This window comes from Pimephales promelas, chromosome 4 (genome assembly GCF_988280905.1).
Source record: "Pimephales promelas chromosome 4, fPimPro1.hap1.1, whole genome shotgun sequence".
Taxonomy (NCBI): Eukaryota; Metazoa; Chordata; class Actinopteri; order Cypriniformes; family Leuciscidae; genus Pimephales; species Pimephales promelas.
The window spans coordinates 37,026,377-37,042,118 of record NC_142772.1 but is presented as its reverse complement, the minus strand read 5'-3'; positions in this window follow the sequence as shown (position 1 = coordinate 37,042,118).

Here is a 15,742-nt window from a genome sequence, read left to right as displayed (position 1 = left end):
ATTATACACCACTGAAAACATAGTATTTCTTTCAAAAGAAAAATAAACTTACTGAAACCTTTGAAAGGTAGTGCACTTTTTTTCTTTAAAATTCTTATTCTTGCTAATGAATATTCATTCAAATGAGATTTGAAAAGATTTTCAGTCTTTTTCTCACACAAAGCTACTTCAGAAGTCTTGAAATAATAGAGCACAAGTTTTTGTACTACATTTAATGGTGCTTTTCTTGTTATAAACTATGGTCCCTATTAACTTGCATTGGGGAAAAAACACATTCTGCGTAACATTTTATTTTGTGTTCCACAGCAGATTCAGAATGAAAATCATTCAGGTTTGAAACAGAATTTTCATTTTTGGATGAACTGTCCCTTAAACGAACAGAGACATCAAATAACAAACTGCAAGAGAGCACAAACTTGCCACTTTGAGAACATCGAGTTGCATACTTATTGGAACATGCTATTCTATAGGAAACAGAGCATGAAAAGTCACGTCTGAATCACACTGTAAGCATATCAAATTTAAGGCTCCGCTATCACCTCAGTGACATAACATCACGCCTCATTGTGGTCTAGTTCATCACATAAAAGAACAAGGACACATTCCTTTTGCCTCCCTCGTTTTATTCCACCCATATCTCTTGCTCTGCGGCTGTTTTTTTGTGTGTGTGTGCCTGTTTTCTGCTCAGCCCCCTCTTCCCAGCATCGCTCCCAGTGGAGGTTTTGTTTTTTAAGGGATGAATTATTGAGTTAAACAGGGACGATTAATCAGGGTGTAATGGGGCTACAGGGAGGAGCGGGCGGACCATGCATCACTGCAAGAGATGAGCCCTGTCACAGCACACATCCAGCACTCCTCAATCACCCCCACATTAACACCAGAGAGAGAGAGAGAGAAGAAGAAGGATGGGATGCAGAGAGATTAAGAGCGAGAGAGGAGAAAGAGAGAGATTAAGGGAGGGAGTCAGTGGGGAGACAGTGGGGAAAGATAAATTGTGATGTAGGATGAAGGAGGGGGGTTATGAAGGATCGAGACAGAGAAACAGGGATGAGAGACTGAGGAAAGGGAAGAAAGATTGATAGTAAAGAAAAGAATAAGGAGAGAAAGACAGATATGGGTGGAGACATGGGCTCATGGTAAGTGAACCAGAGACGGTTAATTCAGAAAGTATGGAAGAGAGAGAGAGCGAGAGAGTGAGATAAAAGGCAGACTCTGGCAGCTGCTGAGCAGTGTGTTTGATCTCTTTTGGTGGTAGATGCACACAAGCTGCCCACTATCGCACACACACTGAAACTCAGACACTGAAGACCTATTATGTCTCGCACATTAGATCACACACATTCACTCATCACATCACAACATAGCCTATGTCTGAAAAGCTGTGTGTTATACCCATATTATGTTTCAGATGACCAAAAGACCATATTTTTTTTTTTTTGGAGATTTAGTTTTAGCTTTACATGTAATAAAACATCATATCTGGTCTGCAGCGGCACTTTAATGTAAGTGACGCTGGAGCAGCAGAATAACCAGCGCTGTGCTTACACTACATTATTAGGAGGTAAGATTTTTTTTTAAATGTAATCGGAACATTCCCGGTCGAAATGTGACGAGTTTACAGTTCAGTCCAATGTTCCAGCCCATTCTCACTTTGAAGCATTTTGACCATGCTTCAATATTTGACGCTTTAGGCACCCTTTAGCGTCAGTTAGATAACGCCCTAGGATCGCACGTACCCTACCCCCACCCCAGACCTAAACCTAACCGCGTCCTCTAACTGACGCTTTCCTTTAGCGCCAGTTAGATGACGCCGTAGTATCGCGTCATGTAAGTGACGTTAAAGGGCGCCTAAAACGTCAAATATTGAAGCATGGTCAAAGGTGACGCCTTGGGGTGAGAATGCGTTGAATGTTCGACTTTGGTGATGTCATTTATAGAACTGCCTCAAACTTTCTGCTGAAAAAACTGGACGTGATTTACCAAAGCGTCAAACTGTACGTTTTGTTACTAATGCCCCTTGCAACACCCACCACTGCAAGCTCTATGTATTAGTCAGTTGGCCGTCATTAACTACTCTGCATTTAACTCATTGGTACCAACTTATTTATAAGTCTCTGCTTGGCAGAGTCCCCCTGTACTTAAGCTGTCTAGTTACCATCGCTCTACCTACTCGCAGTTTACAATCTAGTAGGGGTGGCAGTGGCTCAGTGGTTCATGTGGGTTGTCTACGAACCGAAAGGTTGGTGGTTCAATCCTCGGTTCCACCTGACCAAGCGTCGAGGTGTCCATGAGCAAGACACCTAACCCCAGCTGCTTCCGACGAGCTGGCTGGCGCCTTGCATGGCTGACACCGCCGTCGGTGTATGAATGAGTATGAATGGATGAATGTGAGGCAAATGTAAAGCGCTTTGGTGGCCATTAGGTCTATGAAGGTGCTATATAAATGCAGTCCATTTACCATTTAGTAGGTATATCCCCTTTGTCACTCCGAAAGCCATTCGGCCACCAATCCTTCCAGTTTGCAGCCGCCAATGACAATGACTGGAATGAACTACAAAAAACACTCATATCACCAGTTCCCTTTAAACTACTCCTAACTGAACAACTGTCCGATCTACCTGCTAACTGTCTTCAACTTCTCTCCCTTATGCTATGCCCGCATTGCAGTTGACCTCTTTCACCTGCACTACTGTCATACCTGCTGACTTTCTTTTATTACTCTTGTTGCTCAGATATTTCTCTAATGCTCTTTCCCATAATCAGAGTCATATAATCCATGCACTCAAATGATCTACCTGCTAGACACACTTTATTCCTTGTATGTAAAATGTTTTGTACTTTATATATTTTAAATATTTTAAAATATATACGCAAGTGCCTTAGCTATGCTGCTTAACAGAATCCACATACACCTAATCCTGTTCTCTTGAACCTGTATTGTGTTTTACTGTAATTTGTAATTTGCACTCCTGTGTTCTGTCTACTTATTATGTAACTCTATGTTGTCTTGGACATTTGTTCGTCTTATCTTGGCCAGGTTGCCGTTGTAAATGAGAATTTGTTCTCAATCGGCCTACCTGGTAAAATTGCTTGGCATTAATGTGGGTTATTCGGTGATTGCAAACTGCTCTGAAAGAATGTGCTACAGTGTTTTTACTTGTACTTATATCATTTCTTTCAAGAGTATCTTTGACAGAAAAGGCAGATTCGAGATCGGCCTGTAATTGACTAATTTTGTGTGATCAAGTTATGTTTTTTTAACAAGTGGTTTGATCATAGACAGCTTAAAGGTTTTTGGTACATATCCTAGAGACAAAGACAAATTAATGATAGTAAGAAGAGGATCTATGACATCTGGAAGCATCTCTTGTAGCTTAGTCGAAATAGGATCTACTGTAACATACAAGTTGTTGATTTAGGTGAATTAACGAGTTTGCAAAATTCTTCGCCTCCTACAGTAGCAAATGAACCATTTTTTTCCTCAGGCAGACTACCCTGATGCGGAAGTTATAGGTCTAACATATTTATAACATGGAGTCGGATTTGCTGCTTTGGCTAAGTGAAGTTTGCATGAGAATAGATAATGATCTGAGATGTCATCGCTCTGCTGCAGAATTTCAACGTCTATTTCATGTGATACTGTAGTATTTGTCACGAAACTGCTCAGCGACACGGCGGTTAAGATCCAAATGCAGCTTTATTAGGGACAATCCAGACACGTAATCCAATAAACAGGCAAAGGTCAAGTACACAGGTAAGCAGTCTATGAACAAACACACAAACAAAACAGGCAGAGGTCAGAGGCAGAAGAATAATTCAAGGAACAGGCAAGAAATCCAAAAACCAGGAGACAGGAAACCAGAGCGAAACGCTCGGGAATGCAGTGTAACAACATACAAAACTTCGCAGTGAGTGAATGTGAAAACCAGGCTTATAAGGGGTGAGCTAAACAGGGTAATGAGATACAGGTGAATGCAATCAGTGATGAGTCTGGGCAGTGAGTTATGGGAAATGTAGTTTGTGAGGGAGTGATAATAGTCTGATTTGAAATCATCAAAGAAATCTGACAACAACTGTTTCATAAATGCTATTATCTAAAAGCTCAAATGTAAAAAAACTCAGGCTGGACCAACCAATGCGCATGTGTTTCTATTGAAACTGAAGCGTCTAATGGCAGCTGCAGTGGCACGGTGACTTTAACAATTGGCAATTGGCTCTTTTCTTCTAGAAGGAGGGACTTATTCCGCCACATTGCGTGTTGCACGTTCTCCCATTCTTAATAATAAGAGTGCACCATCTTTCTGTATATAAAGTCTTTGGATATATATCTGTAACTGCAGAACCATAGAACCACACGTCACACAGTTTGAGAACAACAGTGCCAGGCCAACAGCATCAGACCTGAAGTTAGGGTGGTGCTGATTGATTGTGTTACACTAACCCCACCCAACCACTAAACCTGCCCTTAATGATACTATAAGCTCCACCCCTAAAACCGGTGTGAGACTGCTGGCCTGGTGCTTTTGTCCTCAGACTGCTGTGATCTATGGCTCTGCGGTTCTGCAGTTGGTTATTATTGGGGCACACGGAAGCCTGTGTATGAAATGGGCCCCTGCTGGTTTGACAGTTTTTAGAAAGCAATTGTGCAATTTATTTGAATTTAAAACTTAACATTCTGTTGACCGTCTCTTTCTCTAAAGTTACTTATGGACTCCCCGGACCCCAGTTTGAGACATGACTGAGAGAATTGTGGACACATATACTGAAAGAAAAACAAAATAGAGTGAAGGATTTACGGTGAATCATTTCCTCAAAAATTACAAAGAATCGGCGAGTAAGACATTGAATTTGAAGTGAATTTTTGAAGTTAATAAATTATTTAAATTATTTTATTATGAAGTAGAACGAATGGTATTGTATTGTAGAACATACTCCAATAACCTTTGATTTATTTACAATTTCGAAAATATTTTTACAGTGTAGTAAGTGTATAGAGCTATACATGTAATTTGGATATACATTTTGTTCATTGGAGAATTTTGATGAGAAATACCTGAGTTCACATTGAAATCTTCCTTTGATAGACTTTCATATTTTGGCAGATGTGAGGCACATGTGAGGTCATTGGACCAGACAACACAGAAAACTCCACTTAAACTAATTGAAGGCTAGAAGAAACTATTGCAATACTAAAGAGATCCCATTTGTGATTTATCAGTCCTCTGGATGGGTATGCTGAATAGAAACACCCTATAATTCCTTTCATGAAACAACAGAGAGCCCACAGTACAGTGCTGAATGACACCATTGTAAAGCAGAGCGCCCAGTCTGATCTGAGGTCGGCTGGACGGAAGCGTCGGTACGCATGAGCGATGCCCAGATTGTGCCGTCTGAGTCCGCCTTCACTCAGAGACAGCTGTCAATCACTATGATCAGCCCATAGCACATCCTCGGCTGTGCGCTGGAGTCATAATCCCTAACCAGACTACGCCTGTCACTGAGGTAAAGATAAGTGTGATAGGCTGCCAGTAAGAGATAGTCTTCCTCTCCTTCTCTACCTCTTTCAAGGCCTTCAAACCAAAACTGTCAATCAGAAAGTGTCTTCAGCAAGGGGGGGGGGGGGGGGGGGGGGGGGTAAAACCCTCTCCCCAAACAGAAGTTCAAAGAAGGAAATCATACAGGCTTTACTGAGACTTTAATAGCTGAGACACTGATGCTCTCTCCGAAGACATTCAGGCACGGTTTAAAAGCCGTGCCAACAGATGACGGACTCATCTTAGAGTGTCAGACAGACAATCATACGGTCTGCGGATCTTCATTAGTTAAAGAGAATACTCTTGCGTCTCAGGCGGCACTGTTATGGCCACGGGCTACAGCCTAATCTCAGCCCTCCGCCAACAAAAAGAGACACATTTTTCACGGTACGCAATGGAGTGATCCCTGGTGATGACTCTTTCACTCACTCTCTCCCTCTGTCTATCACTTCTTTCTCATCTTCGCCTCCCTCCCTTTGTGTCTGTCAGGCTGCTGTGGGTGAAGGAGTGTTTGTGATGGGTGATGTCTGTGTTCACTGTGCTCTCTCTCTCTGCAGTCAGATTTGTCTGCTTTCAGCATACCTCTTTATTCTGATATCATCTCGTACTCACTCTGCGGTTGCGGGGGTTGGGGAATATGTGTGTTTGGATAAGATACAAACACACAGCGATCTTTCAAGAGTTCTCTCTTTATCCTCTCTCTCTTTCATTCATCACTCACACACATTAGTGTTAGTGAGGACGCAATGGTTTTTATATGAAGACATTGTTTACTGTACCTCACCCCTAAACATAACCTTTTCAGAAACCTGTTGACAGCATTTGATTTAATGCAAAACCTTGATTTGATTTAGGCAAGGCTTGATTTATGAATCTTTCAAATAGTGAAAACCACTTCAAAAGTAAGTTTTCAACATCTCTTACTAGAGCATATGCAAAAATTTGGCACTCACAAACAGCCAAACCTGTACAAACACAAGCGACCCCTACTCACACCTGCACATTGCCTGCTTGGAGTGATCCCTCTTTCTTTCATTTTGTCTTCCGTCCAGTTTCTCTCTAAATATATCAGTCGGGTGGACAGAGCTGTTGATTGAATGACCTCCCCACAAACCACAAGCCGAGACACAAACACACACAGCAGGTTCTCACTGACACTAACACTTTAACCAATCATAGACCTGCCTGCCCTCCCTAACCCAGGCCATACACACCTAAATAAACACATTGACATATAAGTCTTACCATGTCAGTCATACTTACAACGTTACAGAGAGGACGATGTTATTTCTCAGAGCCCAGACATTGACAAGGTGCATCATTTTCATTGAGATGAAGATTTCATTGTTTAAAGTATGTTGGATCAACATTGACATTTTGATGAAAGCCACCAGCACACAATGGGTGGAGACAGTGATATTGAACTAGCATTGATTTGTTGTTGTTGACCACAAGATCATGAAAGTATCTCTCTGTGGAATGCTAGCAGGTGTTTCTTAATCTGTGGGGCCATGGTGGGTATCAACCGCTTTACACGATTTGTTCTAATCCACTGGCAGGCAGCGTTTGCACAAGACTTCTTTTCTGAGGCAGTTTAATGGTTTAATAATCTATACAGAACAATAGAGCGCACTTTACTGATAACTAAGCGGATATTTAATTACTATAGCAGTTTTTCACAAGAAATGATTTCAGAAGTGGAAAACATTGGTCAAAAACTTACATTTACACACAAACTGGCCAGCAACCGCAACTTTCAAACGCCATCTTTCTTTTTGTAGCTCAACTGTCACAGAATGGAAAGCACAGGATTGTGGGATATCAAAGGTAGCAAAGGATCCATCTATGGGCTCTATGCACGGCGGTATTTCCGGTGAAGGATTAGGGATGCTCGATAACTTCCACCGATCGTAGAGTCCAATGCAATACCAAAATCAATTTATATTGAATTTTATACTCCATGGTTATAATAAAGAAACGTTAGTCACAAAAACAGATAAAACAGACACCCCTCGTTGTGTTTATGCTTCTTTTTAAAATTATATTAAATAAACATAACTATATATAAAATTACATCTAAACGTATGTACGTTTCGTTTCAAAGACGGGAGGACAGTCAATTTTGAAGACTCTGCCATAATCCCGTTTTCCTCTGTTCTCCTATGGTTCTCCTCCGTTTAAATCTCCACAACCGGAAATGGACGAGCATCCTTGCGTCAAATGCGGAACTTATGCGTGCATATAGCCCATACTGCCTTCAAAAATCGATCAGATGAAGGTATCTCAGGAGACAGGATGTGAAGCTAACTATGGATTTTTCGGTCATGGTTTGATGCCTTCCAACCATGGAATTCAGCCACCGAAGGAATTTTAAATGGACACAGCCCATGTTGTGACTGACTATAATGAGATACATGTCGTACATTAGATACCTGTCATTAATTTGAAAATTTCAAGTGTTTGAATAAACAATACGTTTATTTACAAAGGCAGGGCCTCTTGCTTTAGTAATGTTTATTAGGAATTTCCTGATTAAATTTTCAGCATCATTAATCCAGTCAATAAAACATTTATTATTATTACAGTTAAAAACAGTTGTGCTGCTTCTTTTTACTTAAAACCTATGTTTATTTCAGGATTTTTTCATAAATTTCCTGTAATATTAGAAATATATTTACCTCCACTTTTGTTCCGTTTAATACCCCCACACCCCCGCCCATAATGATTTTGGCTTATTTGGTCTTGACCTGGATGAATTGGATAAGAAATCTTTGTGTCACATTTTTGATTCCAGAATTCGGTTTCTGAGCAGACTGAACACAGTTTGAGACACTGTTGAGATCTCTTCTGAAACTTTTTTTTCACAAGACAAATCTGAGAGGCAAGAGTCTTTAGTCTTCTTTCGATCTCCATGTAATTTCATTGCCGTCTAAGAGCAACAACGAGTTATCTCATTGGTGATTTTCTCTCCTATGTGTATTAATCTCATCTTCCCCTTGTCTCGCTTTTCTCACCCACGCGTACGCAGACTCTCAACACAAATTAACTTGCTTGCCTACATCTTTTAAACACACTTTCACACCTATTTCCATCTGCCATCATACCACCCACTGGCACATGCATGCATACACACAACAACACGACTGATCGCTCTGATAACAGTTTGATTGACCGCACGGTGCTGTGGCATCCAGTTGGTCATGTGATCCGCATTGGGCACCTGCCCACACACTAATTCAGCATACGCTACCCTCCTTTCCACCCGAAACCATGTCTTATTAATTTCAGTGGTCTGTCGACTAAAATAGCGAATGTGATTTTGGTCAGATCACAAGGGTAAAGACGTTTTCACAGAAAGCACAAGCTGCGTGAGACAGTGAGAACAGTGTGTATGTGTCTATATGTGGGCTCCCAGCAGGATGTGGGCACCCCTCCCAATCCTCCTGGCAGTCAGTGTGTGTATGCGTGTGTTTGTGTGTGTGTGTGTGTAATGTCAAGTGACATGTGTAAGCGGGTGCTGTCAGACCCTGGAACATCAGTCTGAGTGGCAGTCTCTCTGAGGAACGAGGACAGCCGCGCTCGGCCACGGAAAGAAACACTCCCACACAAACACTTACTTCCAGGAGACGTCATTGGATGATTACGAACTTGTGTTGAATGTAAAAGGGAGGTTGTACACTCAGTAAAGTTGGACTGGGTGAGACATTGAGACACATAGGCCATGTGCAAAATCTGAAAAATGCTTTGGGGCAGAAAGCCACTGAAGAAATGTCCAATTAAAAATTATAGAATTTATTTAAAAACACACATATATTATCCACCAGCTTCACTCAATCCTCCCACTCGATCACAGTCCTCAGATCAGATCAGATCAGAGTTTTAATCACCATCACCTCATCAGTACAACTCTTCTTTACACACTCATTGGTCTTGTGTCTATCACACTACTTACCTGCAACCTACCTCTAGTTCCATCCATTGATCACCTGCTAACCTTCACATGGAAGTTCAGTCTCCGGTCATCAGCCTGTTCGCAGTGACTCTCCATCCCCATCTGTAAACAAACACTCTGGTTATCCTTCAGCTGAGTTTCATCCTGAACATCATCTACTTGCATACTCACTATATATCTGTCTGGATCTGCAACCCGTAAATAGGTTGTCTGACTGACCTGTCTGACTCCTGTTCGGTTTGTGACACATCGTCAGAGCCATGCAGACAGTAACAGAGTACATTTACTTGAGTACAGTAGCCTACTTAAAGAATTACTTTACTTTAAAAAAAAAAACTTTTTCTGATAATTTACTCACCCCCATGTCATCCAAGATGTCCATGTCTTTCTTTAGTCAAAAAGAAATGACTTTGACTTGATTTCGTTTTTTTGATGAAAACAATACAGGATTTTTCTCCATTCAACGGACCCCAACCGTTTCAAGGTCCAAAAAATGACAATTTCATTGCAGTTTCAAACGACACCAGACGATGAATAAGGGTCTTATCTAGCGAAACGATCATTCATTTAAAAAATAAATAAAAAAGTTTAAGTTTTATAAGCTCAAATGCTCGCCTTGCTCTGTTTTGTGATGCACGTTCGTGACTCTCCTGTTTGAACTCGTTCATCTGAATGAACAAATCTTTTTTCGAGTCATTTGGTTCATTCAACGAATACTCAAGAAGTATTCAGCAAGTATTCTGAGCAAGGGGTATCTGTACTTTTACTCTAGTAATAAAGCTGTGTACTTACTCTCTCCGCCTCTGCGTATATAGTGTGTGTGTGTGTGTATATATATATATATACTGTGTGTATATATATATATATACTGTATATATATATATATATATACTGTATATATATATGTATATAATGTATGTGTATTCTATGTTCTATATTCTATTTTTATATTATATATTTCAATTATATTATAATTTTATTATTTTGTAAAAGAAAAAATACTTCATAAAAAACATGTTTCCACTTCAGCGAAGAAATATGCATTGTATTCATATGCTTTGTATTAATATGTATGTGTTTGGTTAAAAACGGCATCTGTTAAGTCAATGACTGACTGATATCAAGGCTGCAAGGCAGCTGTCTTTGGTTTCGGATGGAGCCATAAGCTTCATCCAGCATTTTGGCATAACTTTTTGCTTCCACTCGCCCTCTATCATTCCCTTTCTGGTTCTATACAGCCATAAAACTGTCAGCAGTCCCACTCTTGTGGTGTCGGAGGGGAGAGCTCAAGCACAAAGGCCTGCCAAAGAAGATGCATTTATTTGGCTCCATTTGCACATCTCATTTTCCACTGTAAAAAAAAAGTGCATAAACACAGAGCAGAGCCTGTCTGGTGTAGACATCCAGACTCTCTAATTTTGTCTTGCTTTTTCTGACAAGGTGAGGATGACAGGATGCAAATTTTGATCGGTGTGTTACGGGGGGAAAAAGAAATAGAACAAGATGAAGAAAGATTTAGAAGGACACAATATTCTCTGTCCTCATCTATGGGAATTCTGGGATAGCCTCAGGCAGCCTTTGACCTACATAGGTGGACTCTGACAGAGAGTGTGTGTCTTTGGTGGTGTATGAGGACAGGTGTGTGCGTGTGGTAAATGGGTCAGGCTCAAAGGCAGACAGCCTCTGTCCCCTCTCTCGCTTTCATTTCTCTGTAGTGCTGACAGGTGACTGACTGCTTGCACACCTGTCAGAGCTTAGTCTCCCTCGTGCTGACAGATACAGACATCTCTCTCTCTCCCTCACTTCTGCTGTCTTCCCTTCCTGATCCCTGTCTCCTGCTCTTGAGCAAAGGGACTAAGTGAACTTCCATGTATTAAAAGGTAAAGAAAACCAGAAGCTAAACTAGATCCCTCTCTGTGGTATTTAAGTGGAAACTCAATCCCTCTTATTGGGATTGTTTCGTGGAAAATCTTCACTCATGTTTTAGGGAGGTGGACATAAATGAAGAAAAGATGCTTTCGGTTGCCCTTTTGTCTTGCCAATTTTTCTATTTTAAGCCCAACAATACATCAATCAATGAGTTCAGAGGGCATTCTTGAAAAAATAGCTTCAAGTTTGTAAAGTATCTTGTTCATCTTATCCTGTCATAATGCAATAGTATAAAAACAGCTGACAAAACCACCCTCCATCTTGTACAAACGTGTTTACCTTCATTATGCAAGAATCGTGTGAACAGGTAAACTCCTGAAACAGGTGATAAAAAAAAAATGAGTTCAGTTGTTGGGACACATTTTTTTTTAATCTCGAATGTGAATTTCTTCATGCCATGTTGTTAAATAAATAAATAATAAATAAAACAAAAAATATTAAAAAAACATTTTTTGTTAATGAAATTAAGCTGACATAATGTTAATGTTTTATTTTTTGAAATGGAAAATACAGATCCCCGTAGTAACTATATTAAAAGTAAAACGACAATAAATAAAAAATAAATAAACAAAAAAATAACTGTAAATTAATTGTATATAATATATTGGTAATATGCCTTGGCTACTATCTGTGCTAAAATTACGATTTAGAATTAATTAACAAAACAAAATATAATAAAAATGGCAAAATAACCAAATAATTAAAGTAAAAACGCTTAAAGCTTATTATAAGTAAAAACTATATATAAAAATAACACTTTATGGGAATGCATTGCTTTGATTCAAAATCGTGATATTCTTCATAAATATTTGCAGTAAATGTTCACGCCAAGCCTAATTCTGACTTACATGACACATTCCGTATTTATATCCTTAAAAAAAAAACAGTGCTGGACCATTAGTAAAGGCTTGTGTTTGCCTGACTCTGAGCATGTGTGTGTGTGTGTGTGTGTTTTACAGGCATCCTACAGATGGAATGTGTGTGTTCCAGACAGGGCCATATGGTCTGATAAAACTGTCTTCTCTGAAGACTACAAATGAATCCTTATGCTCAACAAAAAATATTACATAAATCAGATATGATGAACAGTGTGATTGGCCTTTGCAGAGTCAAAAACTCACCAGTGAATGTGAGAGAGGTGGGAATTATATAATAAGTTCTGTTAAAGGACAATGATGGGTAGCAAATGTTGGAAAAAGTGCTGTTGGATTGCTTTGAGTCACAGGCTTTTAAAAAGTCACTCTCGAAAATGTCTTCAATGGTGCACTAGGATAAATGTGTCATGCCACAAAACAGGCAGTCCAGTGTAATTCCTTGTTTCACCAGCAGAGGGACCAACAAAATTCAAATACCAGATACAAAACTGAGTAGTAGAGCAAAGAAACAAACATTGCAAAATAACACTAAAATTGTTTAAAAAAAAAACACTATGTAACGACATATTCTCTACACTCAGTGGGCCGTTTATTTTTGTTGGAATACACAACCAATTAATGGTAATCAATGGAGAAAGATACTTTTGGAAACCAGATGTGTATAGTAATGTCATCTATCAGCAGCCAAACATTCACCACACAGTCACAGTCACAAATGAACTTGAAATTGCAAGTTTGGTGTTGTAAAAATTCTATCTGCTATCTGTCGAGAAATTGACAAACAACGGCTATATGAGTTACGGGTGTTTAATCCGCTCCTGTCAACTGTGGTAGTCTACAATCTGAGGGTCATGTGTGTTAGTAAATACAGCCATCCAAATGTATGACCATAGTCTATGAATGAAAGAGTTTACACTCACTCTTTCTCTCTCTCTCTCTCTCTCTCTCTCTCTCTCTCTCTCTCTCTCTCTCTCGCTCTCTCTCTCTTAAAGTTGATTTATTGTTGGCCAGGCAAAAATGGCAATACATATTTCAAGGAAAAATATGATTCAAAATATGCTTTGCCAGGATAGTGTACTGTTGTTTAAGGCATTTATTAGATCTAGGATCTCAGTTGAGTTTAAGTATTATAAGGAGGTGCAAGATTTGGCAACCTTTATATTGCAGTGGTGTTTCAATGAGGTTTGTTGTGCTGTGTTTGAGGGGGATTTAACTTTGAGCGGTTTGCTGTTATGATTGTTTTTGAGATAATGCAATGATGGGTTTTTGTCACTGACCTAATAAAAGTGGGCCAAAAATCAAATCTCTCTCTCTCTCTCTCTCTCTCTCTCTCTCTCTCGCACTCTCTGTTTCTGGTTAGACAGTGCCTTAATTATAAATTAATTGTATCATTAGTAGTAAGTTGCTGCTGGCGGCCGCATTGAGCCTGTCAAGGTTAATTACTGTAACGTGTTTATTTTGTGTCAGCCTCTGCTGTGAGCTGTCACACACTTGCGGATTCAGTCTTCAAACACACAGCTACATGGAGAGGAACCTGGACAGCAGTAACAAATACATCTCTCGTTCTCGCTTTAATCTGTGCTCTCATATTCTCATACATCTGGAGTGTTGGAGGAATGGTTTTTACTCACGACTACCCGTCATTTATAAGAACAAGACACATAAGAAACGATGGTTGACATTGTCAGAATTTTATTTGTGGATTTTTAATAAACAAGGCCTATCTTTTATCAAGATCAAAACAGTACTTAACATTCAGTTTATATATGTTTAAGATGCATTCTTGCCTAAATAATATGTGTGTGTGTGTGTATACTCAGTTGTAGTGAGCTAAATTAGATAAAACCTCTAAATAGAGACAAGCAAAAAAATCCAGTGCTGGTTCATGCTCTGTAATATCAACATTTGCTTAATTCTGAAATATTATGACTACCAACTAGTCCTCTCCTCACTAGTTAAAAAGGCTAAATAAATCAGCCAAACATGTTTTTATTTAAATGTGACCACAAAACCAGTCACATCGGTCAATTTTCTTAAATTGAGATTTTTTCTTCTTTATAAATAAGCTTTCAATGGATGTATGGATAGGACAATATTTGGTCGAGATACAACTATTTGAAAATCTGGAATCTGTGGGTGCAAAAAAAAATCGAAATATTGAGAAAATCGCCTTTAAAGTTGTCCATTTATGTTCGGAATTGTACTGCATCCACTCACAAAAATAAATGTCTTATATATTAAAGTAGGAAAGTTACAAAATATCTTCATGGAACATGATCTTTACCTAATATCCTCATGATTTTTGGCATAAAAGAAAAATCGATAATTTTGACCCATACAATGTTGGCTATTGCCACAAATATACCTGTGCTACTTGTGAACGGTTTTGTGATCCAGGGTCACAAATGTAGTGTTTTGCAGATTTGTGATGGGCAAATATCAATATCAAATAGCAAATATGATACTTAAAATATCACTAACCTGATAGTGATATACAATTCTTACTGAGTGTGTGTGTTGTAAACACAGAGTGCTCATAATTAAAATGGCTTAAAAAAGCTTACTAAACAATGTTTTATTAAAAATGTAAAAATGCAGAAAGTTTTTCTGTGATAGGTTTAGGAGTAGGGTTAATGTAGGGAGATATAATATAAAGGCTACAGTATAAAAGCCATTACGCCTATGCATGTAGGCTACTCATAATGATAGATGCACCAACGTGTGTGTGTGTGTGTGTGTGTGTTTCCATACACAGAATTCAGCTCATTTACCTGGATAGTACAAGAGATCAGTCAAGATCTCTCATACAAATTTTCTCAATTTTGACTGTTATGATGTATTGAGAGTTTTAGAGCTGACGTTAGACAGAGGGAGAGAAGATGAAGCAAGTCATGGACAGATTTGATTTATGTCAGTTCTGATCTGCTCAGTAACTCATCTGCTGACATTTCTCTCTCTCTCTCTCTCTCTCTCTCTCTCTCTCACTGTCTGTTTTTAGCTGTGCTGTTGAGAGAGGAGCTGCCCTCATTTATCAGACTGTCAATCCATTCTTCTGTTCCACGCTACTGCTCTGACACACTGACTAATGATGGCTTGCACTAAAGACACCTTGTTCTCAGCAACACACACACACACACACTCACACACACACTATCTCTCTCTACTTTTCTTCTGAATCACACTGACAGACTGACTAATGATGTTTCAGACCAAAGACACCTTGCTGTCTCGCTTTCTCTCTCATTCATTTACTGCCCCATCTCACTATCTACCTTATCAAACATATAAATGATATTCAAATGGTATTGCATCCTTTCGGATCTCAAAGAATATGTCAACTATTCAAGAATATGTGTGTTATTTCCATCTAGTGGTCAACTTTGGTGTAACACCTTGTGCGTAAAAAAATGAGGTAAAAATGGTGGTCACAGCATTCCATGCACGGTGTGAAT